This window comes from Pipistrellus hanaki (assembly GCF_964339955.1).
Source record: "Pipistrellus hanaki genome assembly, chromosome: 16".
Classification (NCBI taxonomy): domain Eukaryota; kingdom Metazoa; phylum Chordata; class Mammalia; order Chiroptera; family Vespertilionidae; genus Pipistrellus; species Pipistrellus hanaki.
This window is the reverse complement of record NC_140518.1, coordinates 45443431-45471171: the sequence shown is the minus strand read 5'-3', so window position 1 is coordinate 45471171 and position 27741 is coordinate 45443431. Positions and strand designations below refer to the sequence as shown.

General features: G+C 43.4%; 1 pseudogene across 1 annotated transcript; it reads left to right on the top strand.

Moving 5' to 3' along the window:
- Window positions 1–4096: 4096 nt before the first annotated feature.
- On the top strand, window positions 4097–27434 carry LOC311610780 (phosphofurin acidic cluster sorting protein 2-like; annotated as a pseudogene). The gene is made up of 11 exons: window positions 4097–4231; window positions 5158–5269; window positions 7197–7261; window positions 8454–8565; window positions 22145–22256; window positions 22355–22409; window positions 22671–22781; window positions 24319–24924; window positions 25008–25294; window positions 25465–25826; window positions 26193–27434. The product of its transcript is annotated as a phosphofurin acidic cluster sorting protein 2-like (transcript).
- The last annotated feature ends 307 nt before the right edge of the window (window positions 27435–27741 follow it).

The following is a 27741-nucleotide window of genomic DNA, read 5'->3' as shown; positions in this document are numbered from 1 at the left end:
AGAGAGGATTCCACTGAGTTTCTGCAATAAACCTATGAACTTGCTCTTTTGTCCCCTCACCTCTCCAGGTTCAGAGGAACAAACATTCAGAGAAAGGAAATAATCTAAAGACTCTCGGTAAGCAGGTGGCCCAGTGACCACTGTGCTGTGGAGAGGCAGGTGGTAAGTAGTTTATCTCTCACCTGTTGGGTGGTACTAATATTCTGAAGTAATACAGAAAGGTGGGGATGAAAGTGGAGTCCCTGCTCAGGAAGGTCGGCAGCTAGTATTCCATCAGTTTCTCCAGTCCTGTGTGTCTGAGGGTTTGCACCATACAGGTGTGTTTTTTCTCTGTGAGGCTGGAGTTTATTGGGAATTATGAGTGGTTCATTGGCAGCTAAGGCATAGGTCTGGGCTGATGGGCTTCTGTCTAATGCTCAGGATACCTCCAATATAAGGCCAGTCCTTATAATTTAGCCACTTAGTTCTGAGTCTGGGCACGCAATATAGACAGCTCTCCAGAAAAACAGAGTCCTGGTTTCCAGGAAGGGCAAGTGTAGAAGTGTAGAAGGTGAGAACCCTTCTCATAGGAGGGTTAGGAGTCTTAAGGCCAAAACATACTTCCCACGATTCTCTAGCTCAACAGTGCCCCTCTGACCACCCATTCACAAGAAGGGTAAAAAGCAGAGCACTTGGGGGTTTCCAATGGGAGCCAACACAATAGTTTCAAGGTTGTGAGCACATTTGTACTTAAGGCGGTTTCTCTTTGTGTTTCCAGAGTCAGTCTTTGTACTAAACTGAAATGTTAACAGAAAAGCAGTTGGGCCCTTCTGTGCTTGGTGTCACCAGGGCGACAGGCAGGGCTAGAAGGTGAACTCAGAGTGCCAGGATACAGATGGGGAAGTGCTTGTTGTGGGAGGACCATCAGGCTGCATGCTGGAAGAATTTCATTCTACACCACACCTTTGATGATGACCCACAGCATGTTCTGCTGGTGCTTGGCCCTACAGACCAGGCAGCTTATCTCCTCCAGGCACTGGCTTTTGGTCTCCATGACCTTGTCCTTGGTTTTCATGGGCAAAAATAGCACCCTCTTGCTCTTCTTGGTGACCACTGTCATGGATGGTGGGTGTTGCTGTGACCTCGCCACTGCTGGGTAGGCTGCTGACCTGGAGAGAGTGGAAGATGCACTCGAGTATGTTTTTGGCGGTAGGCATGAGTTTCTTCTCAGAGTCTCTCTTCCTGTCTGGGCTGGGCTGCCATTCAGGAATCTACTTGCAGCCCCATCAGTTCAGTGCTATCACCCTGGTTGGGAGAGGCCAAGCCACACTCATTAATGGGGATCAGAGTGGGGAGAAAAGGCCTCTTTGGTGACCAGTGGTATGGACTATGGGATGGACAAAAACACGCTGCAGCCCAAGGCGGCCCATCATCTGAGTCTCTTGATGTGGCTAAAGCCGGTTCCACTATTCCAACTTTTACCCCTTCAACACAAAGGGAATGCATTGCAAGGACTCCTTGTTGTAGCTCTTCTGCTTGTAGGAGGGCATGGCTTACTCAATAGATAGCTGGTACTCAGAGTTGGCTTTGTGAAATACTGTGATTCTCATCATGATGCCCAATGTGTCCTGCATGATGTTCTGTGCTTCCAGATTGTGGAACGAGTCCCAACAGACCAGGTCCTGGAAGAAGTTGTTGTAGATATAATGCATGGAGCTCTAGTACCTGGCCACGTGTGGGTACCCAGGGAGATGACCAGGAAGTGCATGAAGCTCAACCAGTCAAGCATCTTGTAGGACAACTGCTCCAGGAAGATCTGCAGCTAAGCACTGAAGTAGTGCTTGTGTCCCTGCCACCAAGATCTTTACTGGCTTTAAGAACTGGTCATTGCAGTTACAGTATCTGTTTTCACGATATGATGGTGCCGAAGGCTGCCTGACGGTCAGCGTGGAGCAGGTGCACAGCAATGCAGCGTGTGCCCATGCAGGATGTCTGAGGGGAACTGCTCCTGCCAGTAGGAGGTGTTGAACAGGATGATGTTCTCAGGCAACTGGCCATCAGAGATGAGGATGTGGTTTAGCTGGTTGTACATGGTATTCTGAGTACAGCTGGCTCCCTGAGTCTGGGTAGCATTCATTGTCTGGGCTGTTGGTCCACTTGTTCTGTGGATGAGGTGTCTGCCACTTCTTCATGTACCTACCAAAGCCACCATAGATGGGCTGTTTCCCCTTGGACCTGGTGGAGGGGATGATCAGAGACTCAGTCTTGGTGATGTGCCCATTGGGCAGCAGCTTCTTGGTGAACATTTCCAGGGCTGAGGTTGCTGCCTCTGGGCTGTCCTTGGGCTGTGCTGGCTTCTCTCTGGATGGGCATGCTCTGGGTCACTAAGTGGGGAGACACTGTCACTTGACTATTGCTTCCTGGGCTTGGTCTTCTCGGGCACTTCAGCCAGACTAGGAAGCTCTTTCTGTTTTTTTCTTTATTTGGTTAACCCTCAATGGAGGTCATTTTCCATTGAAAGAGTATAAGGGAAAGGTAGAGAAGGAAAGAGAGAGAAACATTATAGGGAGAGACACACATGGATTGGTTACCTCCTGTACGTGTCACCAACCAGGGCTGAGGATTGAGCCTATAACCAACGTGGGTGCCATTGACCAGAATTGATCCTGGGACCCCTTAGTTGGCAAGCTGATGCTCTAGCCTTGAGTGAAAGCTGCTAGGGCTCAGAAGCTCTGCCTGCCTCTGGGCACCATGGATGCTCCCCATGTCCATTTTCAAACTGAAATGTGACAGAATTTCCAAGTATGGCTTGAGCTTGGGTTTGGTGGTGCATCATCGTCCATGTCTGGGCTATAGTCGCTGGTGTCCCCCAGCATGTTAGACAGAATGTGAAGCTTGTCCTCCACTTGGGGCCATAATCTGCAGGGTCTTGATCTGGGTCCAGGGCCTCCTATGACATTTTGATACTGCTTAGCCAAGCCATAACTTTCTGATTTAAGTTTGGATGCCTTGTCATGGACATTGTTGTGACTGTCAATAGTCACTGTTTCCTGGGCTCTCCCATCTCAAAATTATCCTGGTTCAGGTCCTACCTGTGGGTGGTATCTTCACTAGTCTCCTGTTCTGAGGAGAAGCTTTCATGTTCCTCATTAGAGTAGTGATCTGTGGACTTTTCCTTGGGCCGGCCTGAACAGCACTGTTCTCACACAGAATGGGCTGAGTAGATAAGGAAGAGATCCAGACCCTGGCCACCTTAGGTTTGGAGGTGTTATGGGCCACCGATTCTGAAACACTATTGCTGGGCTGTTTGACGCCCAAGGGCCCACGTGATCTCTTGCACTTTGGCCAGATTTAGAGGCTCCTTCTGGCTCTGGGCACTGTGGATGCTCCCCATCTTTGTCTGTCAGCTGGAATGTGCTGCACCTTTGAAGTACAGTCTGAGTTTGGTGCTGAGGGCACTGCCTGAGACCATCCTCCATGTCTGGGCCTTGGGTTTTCCAGTGGTTCCAACTTGGAGACATGCTCTGCTGTGTCCTTCTCAAGTACACAACCTCATCTGACCCATCCATGCCACAACTTTCTCTTGATATTTTGTGGCCTGGTAATGGACGTCTTTCCTAATATCAAAGGTGTCTGCTTCTTGGGCATCTTCTTGTCAATGTCCTCCTCAACCAACTCTTGCACATAGTGGCATTTTTAATGGCCTGCTCTTCAGATGAAAAAAAACTCTGTTATACCCCCTCAGAGTAGTTAAAACTTGACTTAGCCTTGCTTCTGGCCTGTATGGCATTGTCCTCCTGATGCATGGACTGGCTGGACATGGAGGAGATCCAGATCTTAGGCATTTTGTCAGAAACCTCCTTGCTTCTGCTGCAGAGACAAAGCCCCTGGTCATCTTGAGGGGTTGCTGCCTGACCTTGGCCATGTGGATAGCACCCATGGGGTGTGTCTTGTAGCTCTAAGTGTCTGGTTCTTAAAGCACTGCAACAGGACCTGGAGAATGTTGCCTCTTTCTTAAAGAAGTGGGAGTCCACCAGTGAGGCCAGCCCAGGTTTCTCCAACTGTCCAGCAGGGAGCATCACACTCTCATAGGATGTGCTTATGGCCCTGAATCTTCATGGCAATCACCACTAATATGAGTTTGGAACCCTATATCTTCATGGCAATCAGCATGGAGATGAGGTCCTCCAGTTCTTTGAAAATGACCATCTTCATTGAAGTCAGGTTGTACAACCTTGGCATGCAGCTGGGGGTAAGGCAGTCCAACTCCCAGGTAGCAAATAGGTCCATGGGTCCTGGTGTATGGAGCCTGGGGGAAGTGCAGGTCAGGCCTATGGGCAGTGAGGAAGCTGCAGTTGCTTGCACATACAGATCCTTTTGGGATTCTTGGTCGGTGGTTTCTCTTCCTGTGTTGGAACAAAAGAGGAAATTCCATTGGCAGCAGTTCATGAAATGACAAGTGGATTGAGAGCTGCAGCTCAGATATGACCCCTATGCTCTCTGTGATTGGTGTCAAGAAACGGGACACAACTGATTCAAGAATAATGTGGACAAAAAGGGACCACATGCTCACTGTTTAGCTCACAGATGGCCTGCATTGTGGTCTTGCAAACACAAAAGACCCAAAGCTAACACAAAGGGTGGTCTGAAATTAAAACTTTTAAACTGAAAGCTGTTTATGTTGGGTCATCATGTCTTAAGCTGGCATCTTCTCTAACAAAGTCCAATCTTTACCTTAACTGAGCCTGTGTATTACCTTTTGGCATCAACAATAACATATATTTGAAATGTGAGATTTTTTTTCCTTTTCCTGGACTCCTGAAAGCACAGGCAATGCTCTGCAAAGACCACAAATTCCCTCATTGCTATTGAGTTAATTGTTGACTTGTAATTATGCTATATGTAAAAGAACTACCTCTTTGTAATTTTACTGTTTATCCAGCCACAGAGGATTACACACTTTGATTTCTAAGGGACCCTAATGTATGACTACTGTATTTTGTTACCAACACATATGTCCTGTTTTGATTGTATTTTATAAAATAAGGTGCAAAACTGCCATTCTAGAGTATTATCTCATTCCCTTGAGATTTTCTTTCTGCCAATTGTTGACAGTTGGGCTTAAATAAATTCACAAAAATTCTTCATACTTTTGAGTGTTTCTTTCTTTACTTGGAGTACTGGGTCAGGATTCTAAAGAAGCTCACCCAGAACCAACCTGTGGACCTGGTGCTAGAATTCAACAAAAGGCCTATTGAGCTGCTGGTTCCCAACCATGGGGTGAACCTGGGTGAGTTGTTTCTTAGATCCAGGACTTTCCCTTGCTGGTGTAGAGGGTGTGACTTTATTTGAGCTGTATTTTTAAATATTCCAAGTAGAGATAAGGTTGAGGGAATTTAGGCTAAGACAAGATAGGAGGAAAAGTGCGTGGTAGTTTTAAATTGTGGCTTTCTAACTAAAATTGCTTTCTTAGAGCCTGAGGGAGGAAAAAAAACAAAACAAAAAAAATTTGCTGTATAAATTAGAACTGTACTCTTTCAGCTCCAAAAATAAAGGGGTATATCCTCCCTCCAGCCCAAATATCAGGTATTCTTAGGTGACTACGGATCTGTGTGGAGGTGTCAGGTCATTCCTCATGAAATGCAGAAGCCCCATAGCGAAATTTCAGCTCAACAGTAATTAAAGTGACTGGTTCTTGTGGGGGAATCCCCATGAGATTGGTCAGCTGAACCCTCTGGTTTTTTTAGACAGCAGGGAGATAAACCCAGGCACATAAGGAGTTTGAATGTGACCTGAGGTCTGAAAGCCTCATGGAGCTCAACCCATAAGCAACATACTTTGACAAACTACATTATATAAGAACCCTAGAAAAATTGCTCATGTTCTGGAGATAACAGAAAAACAAACAAAACACTTCCCAAAAATGCACATGTGTGTACACACACACACACACACACACACACACACACCCCTACAAAACAAGAAAACACACCCCAAATTAATAAGGGACTTTGTGCCCTCAAGGCTGGGAACTCCCAGATCCCAGCCCTCATTAATCCTCCTGATAGGAAGCTTTTACTTGCAAGTGCTTTACAGAAATGGGAAGATTTAACTAGAAAATATCCACCTAAAAATGGGCAAAATGCAGTTGTCTTTGTGTGCCTAAGTTAACTTTTTGGCATGAAATAAAAATTAGAAAAAAAACCCACATTTCTAACATTACACTGAATGAATGAATGAATGAATGAATGAGTGAATGGGAAGACTATCTTGATTTGGAAATGAAGAGATTCTAAGGAGAAGAGCAAATAAATATTTAAAAAGTTAAGAAATTAGAAATTTTAGAGACTGTCTCTAAACTCTTCTGAAGCTAATAAATGCTAATTCTCCTTTCTCACCCCTTCCTAGCTCTCTCACTATATCCTTTTCTCTTTTCTCTACCTCTTCCTTCCCTTCAGTCTCCTCCACTACTACGCCCTACAGACTTAAGGAATAATGAGAACAGGAATTCTACTAGCTTCCTTTGGAGAAAAGCTTGTCTAAGCCAGTGGGGAACCAGCAATTGGTCCCCATGTTCTCTAGGACCTGATGGGTACATAAAGACATTTAACTGATAGAACACATAACCCTGAGCATTCTTACCTATTCCAATTAATATAGCTTCTGGGTTCTGCCAGCAAATGCAACACTAAGGTTCACAAGAAAATTCCTGTGGAGATGTCTGTCTATTGTTAGAATCATAGGAAACTGAAATGGGATTTAGAAAAAAGAAAACAAGCAAAAACAACCACAGGGTTGATCCATTAGTGTTTCTCCTTCTCACTGATAGTTTGGGAGAAGTTAAAATTATCTTAGAAAGAGAAGCAACTAAGATCCCTGTAGATACTAGGGCTGCTTTATTGGTTCCTAACCACAGCAAACTAATTGTCTTCCCCTTCAGAATAAAGCTTATGTATAAATGGCAGAAACATTTAACCAATGTCTGTTTTTGAATCAAAACATGTTTCCTTCCAACTATGGAATGTTATAGGAATATAAGCAAATATATATCTTAGCTAATAAAGTCTTCCCCAATTCAATGGATAGGGAGTGGTGTTTTGTTTGTTTCATGGAACCCATACACACTTTTTCCAGAAGGGTAATATGTATTTAGAAATATATGAACAAGACACTGAACACAACAGAGCCCAAGATGAACCCAGCTGTGTGTCCTCAAGGATATGCTGGTGGCATCATGCACAGAAATGGAGATGACATCGGGGAGATACTGAGCATTCTGCAGGTAAGATGGGCCTTTGGCCAGTGTTTGTCTGAAAAGGAGCTCAGAGTTGGAACCACATACATGCACCTCTGTCCAATAGCCACCCAGAGTGGAGGGAGTTGGGCCTTTTATTTTGAAGTTGGGCTTATGCAGTTGTGAACCTAACCCTCACTGGAAAATTGGGAAACTGATGTCCATAGAGTGGCAGACATTACCCAATATCCATGACATTTAGAGTCCAGAGTTCAAACCTTGCAGGCCCAGGCTTCAACTTCCCACAGAATTGGTCTGACATATTGAGAAGCTCCTTCTTATTCCTCCATATCTGGGGACAATGGGGCTCTTTTCTCTGGGATCCAGAAAGAGCACTAGATAGATTAAATTACTTTGGGTGAAATTAGAAGAAAAGGAGACACAGAGGAGGTGATAATAGGAAGAAAAAGAAGGATGGAGGCACTACTGTTTCATGATTGTCCACTTCCTCCTTTATAACTATTCCCCACATGAGCCTGAACATCACTAAAAAGCACATGTTGCAATATTCCATTGTGCAGGCAGGAGAGAGACATGCCCTGACAGGTACAATGACTTAACCAGGATCACAAAGAGGTAGGAATGAGGGGTTGAGTTGAGCCCCTGTCTCCTCAAATCTGGTACTCTGGCTGCAGCCAGACCTTCTAGGAGCTGTGGAGAGGGGTGTGTTGGTGTCAATGTGTGCAGTGTTGGTATTCCCTGAAAAAGGTGGTGAGAAGTCAGCAACACACAGGACTATATGCATAGTTTTTTTTGTTTTGTTTTGTTTTGCTTTTTTTAAAAAAAATATATTTTATTGATTTTTTTACAGAGAGGAAGGGAGAGAGATAGAGAGCCAGAAACGTCGATGAGAGAGAAACATCAATCAGCTGCCCCCTGCACACCCCCCACTGGGGATGAGCCCACAACCAATATACATGTCCCTGACAGGAATCGAACCTGGGACCTCTCAGTCCGCAGACCAACGCTCTACCACTGAGCCAAACTGGCTTCAGCAATATATGCATAGTTTTTATTAGATGAGGGGACTCAGAGGAGGCAATCCCAGCAAGTGAGGTCACTTCACAATAGAACTTGGAACCCCCGTATCAAGGCACCCAGATTCTAGCAACTGCCCAACCGCCACTCATTTGGCTAAAGACTTTCGACAGTTCAAGATGTTCTCTTGCTGTGTTCCCAGTTATCAGGGCTCTGGTTCTTGGGGACCCTGCAGGGAGAGTGGTTCCAAACCCTGAAGATGGTTCAACACTCATCCCCAACATCTCGGGCCATTTTCAAGAAGATCCCCTCAGGTAACAGAAGGTGGCCTGGGTCAGACCCGTTCACACCAGGCCAGCCTCCTCTTTGGGCCATCCCTGTGCAGTCCACATCCCTTCCCTTTCATGTGATGGGAAGAGGGACCTGATAGGAGAGTCCTGGGGCAGGAAGAGTTTTGGGGGCAATTGTTAACTTAGTTGGCCTAGGGTGATCACCCACCAGGACAGGGCAGGTAATTGGAGATGGGCTTCCAGAAGGGTCTCTTATCTATGGAAATGGGAATTCTAGGCTCTCAGGCCATCATGCCTTTTCCTCCCAGTGGAGGTCTCAGCAGATCACACTGTGTGTGTGTGGAGTAGAGAGTCACAGTGTTAGAGAAACAGCAAAATCAGGTGTCTGGGGATTTCCCCTGGTGACTGGGAACTGTCTTTACAAAGCTCCACACAGGAGAATGGAGGCCAGCAGACAAATGAGACCTTCAACTCCATACCCCTGTAGGGGGTACTGGTGCTCCAACCATCCAAAAGCATGCAGCATAGCCTCAGGGTAACACCAGGGAGTCAATGGGACCCGGGTTCCAGAAAGCACTCTGCTGCTCCCCGGAGGTCCCTCCTTGTGTCCAGTTTCCAAAGGAATCTGGCGCCTGTATCCTCCAGGTCAAGAGCTGGGGCCTCTCTGGGCTGCACATTGTACAGTAATGGGTTCTGCTTATCATTATGATCCATGTCTTCATTGTTATGGGTCCTGAACCTTATATTCTTCTGTTGCCATGACAATGGTGCCACCCTGAACATACCACATGTACTAATATCAAGACACTTACACCCCAGGAAAAGCCTCTGTGTTCTCATCTTACATTGGGATGTTTGTCCTAAATCCCATGGGTGACCCTATTAATACAAGCATGTGCTGTCTGTCCTCTGCTAAGAAATGACCTAAGATATTAATGTGTTTCATCATTCATCACCTCTAATTCTACTTTTCCTCCCAAGAATATTTCCTCTTATCAATGTGAGAAAAAAACCCTCAAAGCTGTGAAAAATGTTTTTGTGTTTATTTGAGCCAAAGTGTGGACAATTGGGGATGAGAAAAATCTCAATGGGCTGAGACAATACTCCGGAGAATGACAATTTTGTACCTTATTTTATACATTACTAGAGGCATGGTGCATGAAAATTCTTGCACACCAGGGAGGTCCCTCAGCCTGGCTTGTGCCCTCTCACAGTCAGGAACCCCTCCAAGGATATCCATCTGACAGCTTAGGCCTGATCCATGGATCAGGACTAAGATGGCAGACAGACATCCCTCTGGCAATCCAGGAGACCTCAAGAGATATCAAAGAAGTGGAGAAGGCACCCACCACCCCAACTGTGCTCACAGCTGCATCCATCAGCCTGGCTTATGGCTGAGCAGAGCTCTTCCTATGGGAGCTCACTGAATACCAAAAGTCAGCTCCTGTGTTGAGCATCTGTCCCCTGGTGGTCAGTGCACATCATGGTGAATGACCATTCCTGGTCATTTTGCCTTTAGGGTTACTGTTCATGTTACCTTTTTATTATATAGGACAAGCAAAAGTGGAGACTTATGAGGGTAACATGAAATCCATTGGCAATAGATTAGGAACAGAGGAGAAAGCAAAGTCAGGAAACTTCTGTGATTGGATAAACAGTAAAATGATGGACACTTACATCTTTTACATAGGTGGGTACAGGATAGTTACCCATCAACAATGAATAAGGGGATTTGTGGTCTCCTCAGAGCACAGAGTGGTGCACGTGCTTGAGTTCTTCAAAATAAGAAAATTCCTTTGATAATCCAATGATATGTTATCATAGATTCAAAAAGGCAGTACACAGGCTCAGTTAAGGTAAAGATTGACCTTTGTCAGAGAAGATGCCAGACTAGGTCATGTCTACCCACCATGAACTCCTTTAGTTAGTGTTTTAATTTCTATTCTTTGTGGTTATTTAAGGTCTCTGACTTTGCAAAGCTTCCACGCAGGACTTTCTTGAGCTAGTCAGGTTAGCATGTTACCCCTTTATCCAAAAGATTTATGAAGTCTTTTGTTCATAAATCAAAAAAAAAAGTATGCACTGATGATGAGTGTTAGTGTTTTGTCTTGCTGAACAATGGACCATTGGAAATGAGGCAAGACCATAACCTTACATGGCATTCAAGGTCAAATTTTTATTATTATTCAAAATAAAAAGGCCTGTGAATGGGAAGCCATCAGATCCTATATGACCTTGTTAAAAAGTATTCCGAATCAATTTTAAATTTTGAGCTACCATGAGCCAGGGTCCTTTTGCTACATGTCTTCAGTTTTGTTATTTTTCATCTAGTATAACATTTACATACCAGGAACAAAAGCAACAGCATTAAAGCAGTAACACCATTTAGGAATAGAAAATGTCTAGTACTAGACAGAGGAATAAGCATCCTGGCCAACCGAAAAACACTTTACATGTATTTTCATAATTGTTTATTAAGATAAATATATGTTTTCTTCATCTACTGTCACTTGTACTCATGCTATGTTTGGCCAGATGAATTAAGACTCTCTACTATTTCATTATCATAACTGATCATCAGAATATCATTTGTCCAGTAGTTGGGAAAAATTAGCAGATATCCAGATTCAACTTTTCACATGTAATAAGGAGGGTAATATTAATAGCAATATAAAAATAATTTGATGGACATTTAACCAATAACAATTTGGAGATATAAAAATAAGTTTTGAGCAGCAGTAATTTGTGAGCATTCAGGCCTTGTTGACTTCTTGGGATAGCTGTCAACTCCCATGGTCAGCGTTTTCTTAACCTTATAAAGTCCTCAGTCTCTATGGTAGATGGAGGCCAGTATCAGAGACAGATGTTCATTTAAGGTTAGGCATCTTATAAGGTAACTTACTTTTTAACACGTTGGAGAGAGTCTTTAATTAATATATTTCAATAGACATAACTTCTGGTTTTATGTTTTGGTCTTTGAAGTCTTAGTTTCTTGGGAGTACTGTGAAATGAATGTCACTAATTTATCAGTCCCTATAACCTTCTTAGTGAGTAGTTGATAGTAATGTAGGATGTCTGCTTTTAGTTTTCATTATATTTGGAAAACAAAAAGATTTAAAAATCAGCAGTATTTTAAACATATCATAAAACTAATAATCATCTTCACTTCATTTAATCTCATATCTATTTTTTGTATATCCTGATTATTTGCCAATATTTTCATGTACTCAGTTATTCCCTAGATTTCTTTACATCTTCATTCAGTTCAAAGATATGACCTGCTTAGAAACCTATAATTTAGAGTAAGCCATAGTTCTTTTCATGGATTTCTCTAAAGATGTAACATATTTGAAAATGCAGTAGTGTAAAACAATAACTACCTGTGAATTACAAAACAAAGTGGCATGGTTACAGTTTTGGTTGTAATGCAATTGATAAAAAACTTTGTTTTTTTGTAAACTATAATATTTCAAGGCAATAATTTTTGGAAAATAATAATTACTATAAATGACAGAATAATATAAAAACATATATATATATATTCAGATTCAATACACACAATTTCAATATTATAAGAACAAATAATATATAAGATTTTAAAACATTGTCCATAGCTTCTTATATTGAGCATTGGGAATAATTCATAAACTTCCAATGTTTGTGCCACAAATATCTGGAGTCCCACTGCCAGACACCCTCACAGGGAACCATCCCTATTGGCTGACCCATTATTCCTGACTCCAAGACCACTGATACACCTGAGAGTTTCCTATTTGAACTTTTCTTTGACTCTCTCTGTATGTTCCTTCCTAGGGCAGGTTGAAATTTTTAGAAGATCTATTTTAATAAATAAATGTGAAAAAGTAAAATAAATATATGTGTACACAAATAGTGCAATTATTTTTATTTTTTAATTTGGCAAAGTTTCCCATGTAATTTCAAGTATATTAAGTATGCCTAATTTAGTTTAAAAATGTTCCTTTAATAATGAGAGAGAATAAATCCTTGAGGTATTCCAAGGCCCATTGTTATCTTTTGTTGTAAAATATCTTAAAATGAGAACTTTGGGAAGATTGTCAAATATAAGTACACAAAAGACTATTCCATGGACTTTTTGTAAATCCAAGGGAAGTAAACACATATATGTGATAATAACTCTAAATAACTCATACTTACAAACATTTTTAATATTAAAAATGTTGTTGAGACTGCAGAATTATCCTTAATTTATATAAGTATTTAATCTTTTAAGGCCAATAAAAGATATATCCTAGTATTACCTTCTGGAGGCTGAAAATTCACCATACACAACACATAGATGAACACATCCTATCTAATAAAAGAGTGATATGCAAATTAACAATCACTCCACTATACCCACAATCCATGCCCACTAGCCAATCAGGAGCAAATATGCAAATGAACCCAACCAAGATGGCTATGGCCACAGAGAGTAGGAGGGAGGCTTGGATTTCCCCGGCAATGGAGGAAGCCAAGCTTTCCACCTGCCCTTGCCAGCCTAGGCCTCCACTCAAGGCTACGAAGTTTCAATGAGAGAAGATACATAAATCCCAACAGAAATGGCGGCAGCCATGGAGCTGGAAAGGGCAGGAGGCTAGGGTTGCCCCTGGCAATGGAGGAAGCCAAGCTTTCCATAAGCCCTGTTCTACCCAGGCCTCAGCTTAAGGCTACAAAGTTTCAATTATAGAAGATACATAAATTCCAACAGAAATGGTTGCCGCCATGGAGAAAGCAGTAGGCTTGGCTCTGCTCCAAACTACAAAGTTTCAATTATAGAAGATAAATAAACCCCAGATACCAGAGCCTCTGCTTGGGTCACCAGGGGGCATGGCCAGCCTGCAAACCACTACAGGCTCCTTGCCCAGGCCTCCCCACATCCCAAGGGAGACCCCATCCTGATCTGAGACATCCTTCAGGGCAAACCAGTTGGCCCCACCCATGCACCAGGCCTCTATCCTATCTAATAAAAGCATAATATGCAGATTGGCCATTACTCCAACACACAAGAGGGCTGCCCCCATCTGGTCAAAGATCCTGCCCCCATGTGGACACAAGATGGCCATCACAAGATGGCCAGCAGGGGAAGGCAGTTGGGAGGGACCAGGCCTGCAAGGGAGGGCAGTTGGGGGCGATTAAGCCTTCAGGGGAGGGCAGTTTAGGGTGACCAAGCTGGCAGAGGAAGGAAGTTGAGGGCAACCAGGCCTGCAGGGGAGAGTAGTTAGGGACAAACAGGCTGGCAGGGGAGTGGTTATGGGGTGATCAGGTTGGCAGGCAGAAGCGGTTAGGGGCAATCAGGAAGGCAGGCAGGTGAGTAGTTGGGAGCCAGCAGTTGTGGTTTGTGAGAGGGATGGCCGATTGCTCGTTGATGCCTGTTCCTCGTGAGGCCTGACCCACTGGGATAGGGCCTAAACAGGCAGTTGGACAACCCTCAAAGGGTCTCCTATTGGAGAGGGTGCAGACTAGGCTCAGGGACACACCTCCCATGTACAAATATTGTGCACCGGGCCTCTAGTCTACACTAATAAAAGAGAAAAATGCTTGCTAATTGATCTTACCTTTAATATGCCCTCAGCCAATCAGGAGTGATATGCAAATTAATCCATCAAAGATGGAGGGTAAATTTGCATATGCAGTAGAGGCAGGCTGCAACTGATGCAGCCATGGAGTTCAGGCAACCATAGGGGTTGGCTAGGCCAGGAGAACAGTTCCTGATGGCCCTCGTTGGCTTAAGGCCACCAATGGTAACAGGGCAGGTGGGGGTGGAGTGGGGATGGGGGCCAGCACCAGACACTGCCAGTGGGGTCAAGGCAGCCATCAGGGATAGGCAGGCCATGTGAGAAGCTCCTAATGCTTTCTGCAGGGTCCAGGCCACCATCAGGGACCCGGCAGGACTGGCAGGCAGCCATAGGTAACCAGGCACACCTGGCGGATAGTGCCTAACGCCGCCCCCGTGGGGTGCAGGCAGCCATTGGGGTCAGGCAGGCCTTGAGGACAGTGCGTAATGCCACCTGCGGGGTCCAGGCTGCCATTGGGGACCGGGCAGGCCTGACGGGCTGCGCCTGATGCCACCTGGGACCATTGCTTGAGGCTTCTTAGACTACCTTCATATTTTTGGATTATTTTTTCTTTTTGCTTTACTGGTTGTGTGTTTTTTGCTTTTTCGAATTTCAAATCTTTGACTTGATTCTTGGGATCCTCTAGTCTTCTGTTGGATATCTGTATATTATTCTTTATTTCACTCAGTGTATGCTTAATTTCCAGTTGGTCCTTTTTCATATCCTCCAGGGACTCATTAAATGTATCATTGGTTTCTAGAAAATTCTTGAAAAACCTTATAATTGTGGTTTTGAACTCTATATCTAGAAGTTTGCTTTCCTCCATTTCTTTCATTTGTGACCTGTTTCTTTGTCCCTGCATTTTGGCTGCTTCCCTGTGTTGATAGAGTGGCTTTGTGTGCTACGTGTCCCATAGGGCCCAGTGGGTCAGCCTCCCCAATAAACTCCCCAATTTAATCCCCCCAGTATAAATCCCACTTGGTCATGGTGTATGATATTTCTAATGTTTTGCTGAATCTGATTTGCTAGGATTTTGTTGAGGATTTTAGGATCTATGTTCATCAAGGATATTGACATGTACTTCTCTTTTTTTGTGATATCTTTATCTGGTTTGGGGATGAGGGTAATGCTGGCTTCATAGAAAGAGCTTGGAAGTGTGCCTTCCTCTTGAATTTTTTTGGAATAGTCTGAGGAGGATAGTTTTTAGTTCTTCTTTGAATGCATGGTATAACTTTTGTAAAGCCATAGGGACCAGGGCTTTGATTTGCTTTAAGATTTTTTAATCACTGTTTTAATTTCTTCAGTAGTTATTGGCCCATTCAGGTTTTTTTATTCTTCTTGGTTGAGTTTTGGGAACCTGTATTTTTCTAGGAATATTTCAATTTCATCTAGAGTGTCCATTTTGATGAAACAGAGTTGTTCATATTATTTTTTCATAACTGTTTGAATTTCTGTGGCATTGGTTGTTATTTTGCCTGTTTCATTTCTGATTTTGTTTATATGGGCCCTCTCTCTTGGCTTCTTGGTGAGCCTGGCTTGAGGTTCATCAATCTTGTTTATTATTTCAAATAACCAGCTCTTGGTTGATCTTAAGTATTTTTTCCTCTCTACTTCATTTATCTCTACTCTGATCTTAATTATTTCCTTCCTTCTGCTTACACTGGGCTTTTCTTGTTGCTTTCTTTCTAACTCTTTGGGTTGTAGGATTAGGTAATTTATTACCATTGTTGAAATTCCCTCTCAAGACTGCTTTCACTGTGTTCCTTAGATTTTGGATTGTTGTGTTTTCATTATTGTTTGTTGGCATGATGTATTTTAAATTTTTTCTTTGTTTTCTCTAGTAACCCAGTCATTGTATAACAGCATGCGAATTAGCCTCTTGGTGTTTGCTTTTTAAATTGTTTTTATTGTAGTTGATTTCTAATTTTATGCCATTGTGATCTGAGAAGATGAGTGGTATGATTTCTATTTTCTTAAATTTGAATAGACTTTGCCTGTGTCCCAACAAATGGTCTATCTTTGAAAATGGCCCTTGTTCACTAGAGAAGAATGTATATTTTGTGGCTTTGGGGTGAAATATTCTGAAGATGTCAAATCCATCTGATCTAGTGTGTAATTTAGGATTGATATTTCTTTGCTGATTTTTTCTTTAGAGGATTTGTCCAGTGATGTGAGTGGGGTATTAAAGGTGCACCTACTGTGACTGTATTATTGTGAATTTCTCTCTTGATATCCTCCAGAAGTGGTGGATATCACTTTGGGTACTCCTCTGTTGGGTGTGTATATATTTACCAGAGTTATATCTTCTTGTTGGATTGTACCCTTTAGTGTTATGGAGTGACCTTCCTTATCTCATTATGTCCTTCACTTTGAGATCTAATTTGTCTGTCAGACATAAGTATTTTTCATTTCCATTTCCTTGAAATACCTTTTCTCATCACTTCACCATCAGTTTGTGTGAATCCTTTTTAATGAGGTGTATTTCCTATAGATGGCAGATATATGGGCCATATTTTCTTTCTTTTTTAAAAATTCATTTTTATTGATTTCAGAGAGGAAGGGAGAGGGAGAGATAGAAACATCAATGGAGAGAATCATTTATCAGCTGTCTTCTGCATGCCCCACAGTGGGGATGGAGACCATAACCCAGGCATGTGCCCTTCACTATAATCAAACCTAGGACTTTTCAGCCTGCAGGCCAACACTCTATCCACTGAGCCAAACCCACTAGGGCATTAGGTCATGTTTTCTCATCTATTCAGCTACCCTATGTCTTTTGATTGGGGCATTTAATCCATTTACATTTAAAGATATTATTTATAGGTACTTGTTTGTCTCCATATTTATTGTTTATATCTCTGTTCCTTCTTCGCTTCCTATTTCTTCTTTTTACAGCAGACCTTTTAGCATTTTTGCATTTCTGGTTTGGTGGTGATAAACTCCTTTAGTCCTTTTTTGTATGTGAAGCTCCTAATTTCACCCTCAATTTTGATTGATAGCATTGCTGGGTACAGTATTCTTGGATTCAGACCCTTCCTTTGCATGACTTTGTATATTTCATTTTATTCCCTTCTGGCCCGATGTGTTTCTGTTGAGAAATCAGTCACCAGTCTGATGGGAGATCCTTTGTAGGTAACTCTCTGGCCACTTTTAAGATTACTTTGTCATTGGTGTTTTCCAATTTAATTATAATGTGTGTTGGCATTGGTCTTTTGGGGTTCATTTTATTTGGGACTCTGTGAGCTTTTTGGACTTGTGTGAATTTTTTCTTTCCTATATCGGGAAAGTTTTCTGTCATTATTGTTTCAGATAGGTTTTCTATTCTCTCCTCAGTTTCCTCTCCTTCTTGCACCCCTACTATATAGATGTTTCATTTCATGTTGTCCCAGAGTTCCCTTAGGATCTCCTCTTGTTTTTGTTTTGTTTTTAAATTTATTTTCCACAGAGAGGAAGGGAGAAGGATTGAGAGCTAGAAACATCCATGAGAGAGAACCATCGACCAGCTGCCTCCTACACACCCCCCCACTGGAGATGTGCCTGCAACCAACATACATGCCCTTGACCGGAATTGAACCCGGGACCTCTCAGTCCACAGGCTGATGCTCTATCCACTGAGCCAAACCAGTTTCAGCTCTTCTTGCTTTTTTAGCTTTTTTCCTAGATACTGCTCTGCTTGGGTAATCTTTGATACCTGATCTTCTAGCTCACTAATGTGGTCCTCTGTTTCTTTTAGTCTAATGTTGATGCTTTCTATTGAGTTCTTTATTACAGTGATGTCATTTTTTATTTCTTCTTAGTTCTTCATTTCCTTTGGTTCTTATAAATATCGTCAAATTTGTTTTTCAACCTTTTCAGCGACCTTATGACTATTTCTCTGAATTCTTTCTCTGACATATTGCTTGACTTCATTTTATTTACTTTCTTTTCTGGTGATACTTCCATTTCTTTTGTATGTGGGCTGTTTGTTTGTCTCCTCATGATGTCTCCTCTCTGGGTGTCTGGTTATATAGCTCTCTATCCTGAGTTGACTTAAAGGTACAAAATACAACAAAACAAGGCATGATACACAAGGTATTGAACACAAATGTATTTATGATACTAATATACCTAAATAAAGGTGACCACCAAAGAAAAGAGCATTCAGGGATAAAAATAAAAGAGTGCAAAAATGATATTGAGAAAAGGGAAAAAATAGAGATGAAAAAAGAGAATAAAAAAAGGAGGGGAAAATTATTTTATGGGGAGAAAACTCCAATAGAACAACAATAGAGCAATCCAAAAACATGCAAACAACTAACACTAAGATATGAATGCAAACTACAAACAACAACTAATAACAAGTGAGGAGTGAAAAAAACAGAAGGAAAAAAATAAAGGGGAAACAATCACACAAATAAAAAACCCCAATTTAATTAAGAGTCAAACTAACAACAACAATAGAAAAGAGAGAAAGAAATGCAAAACAAAACAAAACATAAAACAACAACAACGAAATACAAACAAAAAAGGGGGAAAGAAAAAAAATTGGATAGTGAAGAAAGAGAAGAGAGAAGCATGCATGGAATTGGAGCAGGAAGTTATGTATATAAGTAGGATGAATTTTTAATGGGGTAAAAAAGAAGGAATATGGAAAATATAAAGCAGGGAGAAGGTAAGAAAAAGAGACAACAAAAGGGAAAAAGTGAGGAAGACAGTGTTGGCATAAAGGTAAAGTTGAGATAGAGTAAAATGATGCTAAAAGAAAAATGAAAATAGGATGTAGAACATTAATCCCAAAATAAAATAAAAGGAAAATAAAATGAAACTTTAAAAAGATAAAATAATAGTAGTAATAATAGTAATTAAAAATAAAAATATATAATAATTAGAAAGGTAAATCAAGTGAGAAAATAATGAAAAAAATATTTTTTTAAAGTAAAAGATAAAAAATAAAAATGGGCAGTAGTGAAGATAATTCACTTCCTCAACTGTTCTTTTTGGGAAATCTGTTCCTATTAGGTAGTCAGGACAGTATTGAAGTTCCCTGTGTTCCACAACTCCTCTGTGTAATAAGCCACAGTCTTGTTTTCAAGCAAGCAGTATTTCTCTGTTATTCAGCCTGCCTGTGGTTGTATTTACACAAGAGTCAGTTTGTGATTCATCCCCTTGGTAGCAATGTTGCTGTGTTGACATACAGGGATATAAGTCCTGACTACCCAGTATTTAGAATGTGTTTTCCCTTCTGCACTTAATATTGGTTTGAGGGTATGGACTGCCCCGACACTGGCTTTCTGATTGGTTTTCCCTCCTCTGATCCCCAGGTTCCACAAAAACAACTTCCCCTGCAGTCTCTGAAAATGTTTTTTATTGGGTGATCCTATGTACTGGGCTTAGTAATCAAAAGCATAGATTTAAGGAGAAAAAAGATCCAGAGTAAGTGCTCAAACTCTCGACTTTTTCATCCCAGCACAGTGCATGACTGCTCATTTCTCTGTGCATGTCTTTTCTCCCTGACACAGCAAAGCTAGTTTACTGGTAAAGCTTCAGGTTGCCTTTTTGTGCCCATCCCAGCTATGGGTTTATTTCTAGAGTTCCCTTCTCTCAGCAGTCCTGTGGACCTCCTTCCACATTCTTGGACTATGCTGGTCCCAACATCCATGGATTTGGTGTGGTGCAAACTTCCTCTGAATCTGTAGGTCCTGCTGCACATGTTTCTCCCTTCAGCCTGGATGGCAGACCTCACCTTTTTCTGGGTGAAATCTGACCTTTCCATGAGAAGGTGCAGAACTCATCCAAGTCTGTGTATTCGCACTGTTTTGTGGGTTCACAGCTGTTCCATGTGTATTGTGGTTGTAGGGTCCTGGGAGGTATCTGATTCTTCCCGAATGAAGGTAAGGTTGGGCTTCCAATCACAGCTACTCTCCCCTTCAAGATGGCCTCTGAGACAGAGCTGGTTGCTCTGGCAGAGATTTCAGTAGCAGTGGAGTCTGCCAGGTCTGGGGAGCCTGGTCTGGCAGTCCCCAAAAGTCCCTGGAAATATATCTGTCCCTCACTCACAAATAGACATTCCCTGTATGTCCAAACACTCTCCTTTCATTCTCTCACTCACACACTATCTTGCAGCCTGCCTTGCTCTCGGCAGCCATCTTTGATCTTATCAATGGATCTATTTTTGTTCATCAGTTTATGTTGTTCATTACCTTGCACAAATGAGTAAGGTCATGTTATAAATATCTTTCTCTGACAGGCTTATTTTGCTTAGCATAATGCTCTCCATGTCCATCCAAGCTGTTGTGAGTGGTAAGAGTTCTTTCTTTTTTACAGCAGCATAGAATTCCATTGTGTAGATGTACCACAATTTTTCAGTCCACTCATCTGCTAATGGGAACTTAGGACATCTCCAAATCTTAGCTATTGTGCATATATATATATGTTTTTCTGATTAGTGTATCTGACTTCTTGGGATATGTCCCTAGAAGAGGAATTACTGGGTCAAATGGAAGTTCTATTTTTAATTTTTTGAGAAAATTCCATACTGTATTCCACAGTGACTGCACCATTCTGCGTTCCCAATAGCAGTGCACCAGGGTTCCTTTTACTTCACATCCTACCAACATTTGTTCTTTGTTGATTTGTTGATGATAGCCCTTCTGACAGGTGTGAGGTGGTACCTCATTGTGTTTTTTGTTTAAAAAATGTATTTTTATTGATTTCAGAGAGGAAGTAAGGAAAAGAGGGATGAAAACATCAATGATGAGAGAATCATTGTTTGCCTGTCTCCTGCACACCTCCTATTGAGGATTGAGCCCACAACCTTGGCATGTGCTCATACCAGAATTGAACCCAAGACATTTCAATCTGCAGGTCCACACTATATCCACTGAGCCAAAATGGCTAGGGGCCTCATTGTTGTTTGCTTTGCATCTCTCAGATGATTAGTGTCAGTGAGCATGTTTTCATAAGGCCAAGAGACATATGAAAACAGAATTTTTGTTTTTGTCACAAATAAAAAGAATGTTACTAAACTCACTGAAGTCACATGTCCACATACAACCATTATCACTGTGGCCAGACCAGTTAAATGTGATGATACCTCCACTCTGGGGCCCTGAACCACAGTCCCTTGAACCAGATGCATATGGAAATTGGCAGCTGTTAGAAAGAGGGAACTAGACTTCATGTTCACTATAGACCATTATCAAATAAAACGTCAACTTCTGGTTTCCATTCTGACATATAAAGAGCTTGGAAGTCCTTACACTCATCCTTACAAGAAGAAAAAAAAATGAACAATCCAAAAAATAGGAACTATTTTTAGATTCATCAGATAATTGAAATCATGCGGTTCTGAAATTAATCTTTGCTATGGCAAACCAATGAGATTTAGGACTTTGTTAACACAATACAACCTAACACACACACACACACACACACACACACACACACACACACACACACGTGATCGTGCTAGATCAAATTGGGTGAAATTAGAGGAACAGCAGACACTGAGGAGATGACAATAGGAAGTTAAAGGAGGTTGGAGGCACTTCTGCCTGTGACAGTCCTCCTTCTACTTGATAGTAGCTACTACCCCACATGAGCCTGAACATCTTTAAGAAGCACATGCTTCAATAATCCATTGTGCAGCCAGGAAAGAGACAGGTCCTGACAGATACAATGACTTATTCAGGATAAAGAACAGGTAGGAATGAGGGGTTGAAATTGAGCCCAGTTTTCTCCCCTCAAATCTGGGATCCTGGCTGCAGCCAGACCTTCTAGGAGCTGTGGAGAGGGGTATGTTGGTGTTACTGTGTACACTCTTGGTATTCCATGGAGAAAGTGGGTGAGCAATCATCAGCCCACAGCACTGTCTCTAGCTGTTATTAGGTGAGAGGAGTCAGGAGAGGCAATCCCAGCAAGTGAGGTCACTTCCTAATAGAACTTGGAATCCCTGTAACCAGGCACCCACTTTCTAGCAACAGCCCAACTGCCACTCACTTGGCAAGAGACAGCTGGGAGTTCAAGATGTTCTCTTGTTGTGTTCCCAGTTATTGGGGCTCTGGTTCCCAGTGACCCTGAAGTGAGAGTCATTCCAGACTCTGTAGATGGTTCAACACTTGTGCCCGACATCTCTGGCCATGTTCAAGAAGATTCTCTCAGGTAACAGAAGGTGGCCTGGGTCAGACCTATTCAAGCTAGGCCAGCTTCCTCTGTTGGCCATCCCTGTGCAGCCCACACCTCTTTCCCTTTATTTGGAGGGAAAAGGGACCTGAAGGAAGAACCTCAGAGCAGGAACAGCTTTTGGGCCAGCAGGTAACTTAGAGGTCCTCCTGTGATCACGCCCCAGGGCAAGGCAGGGCAGGGCAGATAGTTGGAGATAGGCTTCCAGAGGGGGTCTCTTATTTGTGCCAATGGGAACCCTAGGCCCTTAAGCTGTCACGCATTTTCTTCACCAGTGGAGGTCTCAGCAGATCACAATATGTGCATGTTTGGAGTGGAGGGTCACAGGGACAGAGAACTTACAAAAACAGAACTCTGAAGCTTTCCCCTGGTGACTGGAAACTGTCTTTACAGAGCTCTACACAGGAGAACAGACCAGAGATGACAGGTGGGGTCCTCAACTCCATGCCCCTGCAGGAGGCACGGATACCTGGTATATCCACAAGGATGCAGCATGACCTCAGGGTAAATGTAGGTGTCCAGTTGACCCAAACTCCAAAACCCCAGGGAGTCAATGTGAACCAGGTTCCAGAAGGCACCCTGCTACTCCCCTGAGATCCCTCCTAACATCCAGTTTTCAAAGGAAACTGGGTCCCTATGTCTTCCAGGTCAGGAGCTGGGCCCCCACCCTGGGGCTGCACATTGTACCAGAACAGGGACTGATTATCACTGCAATCCATGTCTTCATTGCTGTGGGATCTGGGCCTTATCCCCTTTAGTGGCCATGACAATGGTGGCACCCTGAACATACCACATGTCCTAATATCCAAACCCTCCACCCCAGGAAAAGCCTCTTTGTTCTCATCTTACATTGGGATGTTTTGTCAGAAATCACATGGGTGACACTGTTAACAAAGCATGTGCTGTCTGTCCTCTGTTAAAAAAATGACCTAAGATATTAATGTGTTTCATATTCCTCACCTCCAATTCTACTTTCCCTGCCAAGAATCTTTTCTCTTATCAATGGGAAAAACTTTCAAAGCTGTGAAAAGGTTTTATGTGTTTATTTGAACCAAAGTGTGGATAATGTAGGCAAGCAAAATCTCAATGGGTTGAGAGAATGCACAGAAGAATGACAATTTTGCACCTTATGTTATAAATTACAAGCAAAGAGCAGACTTATGAAATCCATGTGTGATAGATAAGGGAGAGATGAGAAAACAAAGTGTGGAAACTTCTGTGATTGGATAAATGGTAAAATGATAGGCACATAAATCTTTTCCATAAGTGGATGTAGGATAATTTCAAGTCAACAATACACTCAATAACAATGAAGCGATTTGTGATCTCCATAGAGCACAGAGTGGTGCCTGTGCTTCAGTTGTCCAAAATAAAGAAAATTTCTTTGATAATCCAAAGGTATGTTATCATAGATGCAAAAAGGCAGTACACGGGCTCAGTTAAGGTGAAGATTGACCTTTGTCAGGGAAGATGCCAGACTACGACATGACTACCCACCATGAGCGCCTTTTAGTTAGTGTTTTAATTTCAGACCATCCTTTGTAGTTACTTAAGGTCTCTGAATTTGCAAGACCTCCACACAGGACTTCCTTGAGCTAGTCAGGTTAGCATGTGGCTCCTTTTAATCCACACATTCTCCTTTTGTTCATAAATCAATACAAATTATGCATTGATGATGAGAGTGAGTGTTTTGTCTTGCTAAACAATGGGCCATTGGAGATGAAGCAAAACTATAAACTTAAATGGCATTCAAGGTGGAATTTGTATTCAAAATAAAAAGGCAGATGAATGGGAGGCCATGAGATCCTTATGTTCTTGTTAAAATGTACTCTATATCAATTTTAAATTTTGAGCTCCCATGAACAGTCCTTTTGCTGCTTGTCTTAAGGTTTATTATTTTGCATCTAGTATAACATTTACCACCAGGAACAAAAGCAACAGTATTAAAGCAGTAATGCCATTTAGGAATAGAAAATGTCTAGTGTTAGACTGAGGGGAATAAGCATCCTAGCCTGTCTGTCCCTCCTCTGCCTGACCACAGGGGGAGAAATCATCAAGTACCTGTATGCTGCAAGCAGCTGCAGCTTCCTCATCACTTGCAGGCCTGGCCCGATTGCCCACCGTGCTCAATACTCCAGTGTCCATGGACCTCTTTTCTACCTGGGAGGTGGACTGCTCCAGCCCAGTTGTGTGCCCAGATTGTGTAGCCTGACTTTAAAGAGGCTGGTGGTCTTGAAAGAGCTGGAGAAGAGCTCATCTCTATGGTGATAGCAGTGCAGATGCAGGGCTCCAAGGGCATTTTGAGATCCCACAAAACTGTGCTGCCCATTAATGGTCAAGTGGAGACTGACCTGGCATTGACCTTCTCCCTGGAGTACCCCCACTTCCTCAAGAGAGAAGGCAACAAGCTACAGAGGAAGTGCAATAACAACCAAATCATCCTGGGCTACAAGACACTGGTCACAGGTGCCATCCACATGGCTGAAGTGATGCAGCGACCCCTGGAGGGTGGCCAGATGCTGAGCCTCAGCAGCAACATCCAGGAGTCCTCCATCAGGGTGACTGAGATCTGGATCTCCTCCCTGTCCAGTCAGCTCATCAACTATGAAGATGGCACCATGAATCCCAGTCCCAAGGCCAAGTCCACAAATTCCTAAAAAGAAATAAAACAAAAAAGGGGAAATCTGAGAGCTTCTCTGAGCTGGAGGCCAGCTACAATGCAACACCCAGACAGGACCTAGAAGAAAATGACTTTGACATGAGATTGCCCAAGAAGGAACAGCGATGCATGCAAGGTAACTTGAAGCAGAAAGTCATTGAGCTGCTTTCCATGTACAACCTGTCAGAAGAGGTCCTAGACTCAGATCAGAACTCTACAGAGCATGTCCCCAATGTGGAGGAGGACCTGGACCTTCTGTATGACAACTTTGAGAATCCCAGTGACAGTGGCCCAGACATGGGGGACAATGGTAGCATCCTCAGCAACACCAAGACCAAGACCAGCCAATACTTTGAAGGCCTGACACACTCCAGCTAGCAGGCTGAGATGAAGAGCATACACAGTGCCTGGAGGCAGAATGAACCTCCTTTGCTGGCCGAAATGCCTGTAAAAATCCAGGGCTCTGGTGGCAAACTGTTCAGTGGCAGTGTCTCATACTTGATGGCCTACATTACCCCTGCCACCAAGGTGGACAAGACCTGAATCTTCTCCCTATTGAACCAGCCCGTCAACCACCTGGACAGTGCCTGCCGGCCAACACCAAGGCAGAGTCCACAGACAACTTCTGCTTGGGAGACACTGAGATCGTCTTCTCTGAAATGGAGGTCAGCTACAATGCTTCTCACAGGCATGATCTGGACGAGGATGACTTGGACCTGGAGAAGCTGATAGGAAGAAGAAGTTCCAGAAAGCAACAGAACTATCAGCAGAAAGTCGCAGCATGTCTGCACAGGTTCCAAATGACTGAGGGAGTCCTGGACTCAGAGCAGGACCCTGAGGAGCAAGTTCCCAACATGGACAAGGACCTGGCTCTTCTGTTTTACAGGCTGGTAAACCCAAGCTACAGTAGCCTGAGCTCATGACATACTCTGAAAGCCTATCAAGTGGCCCAGATATGGAGGAGAATGACAGAGTCTTAGGCATCCCCAAACCCAAGCCCAGGTCATACTTTGAAAGCCTGTCAAGTGATAGTGGCCCACAGCATGTCCAACTCTGGGTAGCAGCTGGCACACCCTGAGGATATCCCGGAGGCGGAGATCTTGGCCCAGGACATGCTCACTAAGAAGCTGCCACTCAGCAGGAGCACCCCCGAGACCGAGTCTCTAGTCCTTCCCTCCAGCAACTCCAAGGGAAAGCAGCCCACCTGCTGGGGTTAGAGCAGGTTTCTGAATGAGTCATCCAACAACCTGATCAAGGAGCGCTGCCCAATTTTACAGAGCAACCTGCAGATCTCCAGGAAGACATTGTACAATCAACCGAACCACACCCTCATCTCCAATGACTGTCTGCCCGAGAACATCATCCTCATCAGTACCTCTGACAGGCAGGGGCAGTTCCTGTTGGACATCCTGCAGCAGCACACGCTGCCCATCGTACGCACCTGCTCCATGGTGGATGTCCAGGAGGCCTTCAGCTTCATCATCTCCTGAATACAAAGATACTGCCACTGCAATATTGAGGTCCCAATGCCAGTGAAGATTGTGGTGGTGGGGGCTCAGCACTACTTCAGCTGCAGGTCTTTGTGGAGCAGCTGTCTGGCTGGGCTACATGAACTTCCTGGTCATCCTGCTGCATTCCCATTCTGTGGCCAGCTACCTGGGCTCTGTGGATTACAGGTACAAAACCTCTTCCATAACCTGGACTGGTGGGACATGTTCAACAATCTGGAGGCCCAGAGTGCTGTGCAGAACATTGTGTCGAGAATCACAGAGTACATCACAGGGGCCAACTGTGTCCACCAGCTGCCCATCACAGAGACCATGCTCATCTCTAAACTGAAGAGCCTGTGCAAGTTGGCCTCACAGAAATTCATCCCCTTTGTAGGAGCAGTGAAAGTTGGAAGAGGGGAACCAATTTCAGCCATGTTAGGAGACACAGATGATGTGGACCCCTCATGCTCCAAAGTTCTTTTGTCCATGGTCAGGGAGACCCCACACAACCTCACCTCCTCCTCATCAGTGAGTGGAGGCCTACATTTCTCCAACCAGGGTGTCAGTGCTGAGCTGATGGAGCTGCAGGTGGATTACTGAATGACAGCCCAGCCCATAAACAGGAAGAGAAATGAGGAAAACGAAGACCAGCCTACCACCAAAAACACACTCCAGTGTACCTTCCGGTCTCTCCAGGTCAGCAGGCTGCCCAGCAGTGGCGAGGATACAGGCCCTCCCATAATGTGCTCACCAAGGAAAAGGAAAATAAGGTGATGTTTTTGCCCAAGAAAGACAAGGGCAAGGACTTGGAGTCCAGAAGCCAGTACATCCAGAGCATTGGCCGTCTGGTCTGCTCAGCTAAGAACCAAGAGGAGACCTGGCAGTGGGTCCTCATTGATGGCGTGGAGTGGAATGACGTGACTTTTCCTCCAGCTGGCAGACAAGTGGCCCTCCCACGTCAAGCACTTCCTCATCTGCATCTTCAGACACTCCAATTCCACCTTCTAGTCCTGCCCCTCCCCCTGCCCTTCACCCTGCCTGGGCCAACCCCAGAAGGGCCCTGCTACTTTTCTGTTAACAATTCAGTTTACTATGCTCATAGACCCTGAAAACACAGAGAAACTGTTTTAAGTTAGAATGTGCTCACATCCTGGAACCTAAGGGGGTTGCCCCCACTGGGACCCCCAAATGCTCTGTTCAATAACCAGTACACTCCTGTAGGTGGGAGGTCAGGTGGGCACTGTTGAGTTGGAGCATCATGGAAGGTGTGTTTTAGCTTCAGGATCCCCAACACGTTCAGTGAGAAGGGTTCTGG